The sequence below is a fragment of the Rhinopithecus bieti genome, unplaced genomic scaffold (assembly GCF_001698545.2).
Source record: "Rhinopithecus bieti isolate Rb0 unplaced genomic scaffold, ASM169854v2 scaffold_33064, whole genome shotgun sequence".
Lineage (NCBI taxonomy): Eukaryota > Metazoa > Chordata > Mammalia > Primates > Cercopithecidae > Rhinopithecus > Rhinopithecus bieti.
This window is the reverse complement of record NW_016813957.1, coordinates 21,134-23,661: the sequence shown is the minus strand read 5'-3', so window position 1 is coordinate 23,661 and position 2,528 is coordinate 21,134. Positions and strand designations below refer to the sequence as shown.

The window sequence follows — 2,528 nt, the reverse complement described above, 5'->3', positions numbered from 1 at the left end:
AGACTTTATGTACACTTACAGCCTACCATCTAGCATTCACTAGGTGCCACTTTTCTAAGCACTTTGAGATATTAATGGATTTAATCCTCACAATTACTCTGTAAAGAAGGTGCTATCATTAAGCCCATTTTAGAGATAAAGCAATTGAGACACAGACAAGTTAAATAACTTGCCTACAGTTGCATAGTTAGGACCTGGCAGAAACGAAATTAAATTTGGGGCAGTGTGGCTTCAGAGTGCATACTGCTTCCCATTACACTCTATTTCCTCTTTGAGGCATAACAATGGAAAATTGCATTTTGACACATTTTTTGTGACAGATCACTTGGTAAAAATTTTATGGAGAAAAACATGGCATTCTATCAAAGTTGAAGATGCTCATAACCTTTGACTTTGCATTTTTTCACTACCTGTTACTCACTTACATGTGAAATGACATGTTACAAAGTTTTCTATTGCAGAAATGTTTGTTACGGTAACAACTGGAAAAGAAGACCAAAACATTAACCTCTATTTCTGAAAACATGGCCAATATGGTAGTTTGAATGGCTCTCCCATAGCCTGGCTTTGCACTAGTCATCTAAAGGAGCAGAGCTAAGGAAAGTAATGCCAAGGACTCCAGATATTTGGGAAGAATGCTTGATCTGGGACTCTCCCAGGGCAGTCTTTCCTGGCAATTCATACTGACAGAAATGAATGGATCACCCCAGATATTTATCAACCTTCACTATCGCTGCCTCCTCATTGTGTCATCAAAGATTCAGATGGAGGGTAAGTACAGAGGAAACTGAAGTGCCTGGCCCATTCAACATTTTCTTCCTCTTGGACCTGGACCCACCTCTTTAATGGTCAAGTAGGGTAGCTGTTTTTGTAATTTCATTGTTCACATTATGTTGAAACTTTCCTTCCCTTTGATCTCTACCCTTAATCCAGTAGGTCATTAGAAGTTTCTTAGTTTATTTCCAAGAGTGCTGAGCTCTTGATCAGTAGAGAAGCAAAGATAACCCCTGTGCCTGGAACGTTACCCAAGGAATCCAAAAAACTGTTGCTGCTTAGACCACTGTGTAATCTGTTACATAGTTGGAGCCTCACCTCTGTCTTTCCTTTGTTCATTTCCTTCAGATTTAGACATTCTTCAGTGTCAAGGTCAAAGTCCACTGCTGTGACTGAGCTCTTCTTTGAAGGTTTCTCCAGCTTTGTGTGACAGCACAGACTTGTCTTCTTTGTTGTCTTTCTAACTTTGTACCTGCTGACTCTCTCTGGCAATGTGATTATTGTGACCATTATTCGTCTGGACAATCACATCCACACCCCCATGTACTTCTTCCTGAGCATTGTTGTCTATCCTCTGAGACACTGCTGCATGGTGCGCCATTATGCCCCATACGTTTCTCACCTCTTGAATCCTTTACTAGCTATTGTCATGCAAGTGCTGTGTCATTCACTCTCTATCTGACTTTTGACATCAACACTTGCTTTCGTGCTCATAGCATGGGATATGATTTCCATGTGGCCATCTGCAACCCCCTACAGTATTCATAGGTAAGAAGGCTTGTGTCTGGCTGGGATCTGGGTCACTGAGGATTGGCCTGGGCATGGCCATTGTCCAAGTAACATCCATGTTTGGCCTGCCCTTTTGTGATACCTTTGTCATCTCCCACTTCCTCTGTGATGTGAGACCCCTGCTGAATCTGGCCTGCACAGACACCACTGTCAATGAGATAATCAACTTTGCTGTCAGTGTCTGTGTTCTTGTCCTACATATGGGCCTGATCTTTATCTCCTATGACCTCATCATCTGCACCATCCTTAAGATTGTTTCAACTGAGGGTAGGAAGAAGGCCTTTGCCACCTGCACCTCCCACCTCATAGTGGTCATCAGCCACTATGGATGTATTTCCATCATCTACCTGAAGCTTAAGTCCCAGAGTTTTCTGGGGCAGAACAAACTCATCTCAGTGACCTACACCATTATCACTCCCCTGCTGAAGTCTGTCATGTGCAGCCTGAGGAACAGGAGCTCAAAGATGCTCTGTGCAGAGCCATGAAGAAGAAACTGTTCAGTGTGTCAAGATTGTGATGGCCTCCCTTCGTGTGCTTACTTCTCCAAAGTTTTGGCAGTCAGGAATATTGTGATTCTTCACAATCCAGGGAGCCTCCTATGGGGTCTGCTCCTGGAATGTCATCACAGGACATGCCTTCTCTCAGATTAGTAGTCATATTCCCATGAAACCAGGTAAAAGGGCCTGTGAGTTTCACCAGTTCTTACTCCTGCCAAATAACACAAAAATGGAAGATTCATGTTGGACACTTTGTAAAAAGCTTCAGATATGTTATTCTATTTTGAGGCTAGGGAACCTTCAGAGGGGAAAATGGAATGTGTTAATTTAGTTGTTTTTTATACAATTTCCCCCTTAGATCCACCTTTTTCCCTTATGTCTTTATTTGTTCACAAACTTTAGTATAAGTTTACTAGTTCCTCTTTCAGTGGTGTGGGCATCACCCTCACCCCACGGAGCCCATGGTGA

General features: G+C 42.6%; 1 pseudogene; it reads left to right on the top strand.

Moving 5' to 3' along the window:
* Positions 1-1,122: 1,122 nt before the first annotated feature.
* On the top strand, positions 1,123-2,080 carry LOC108513470 (olfactory receptor 10J3-like; annotated as a pseudogene).
* Positions 2,081-2,528: the final 448 nt, after the last annotated feature.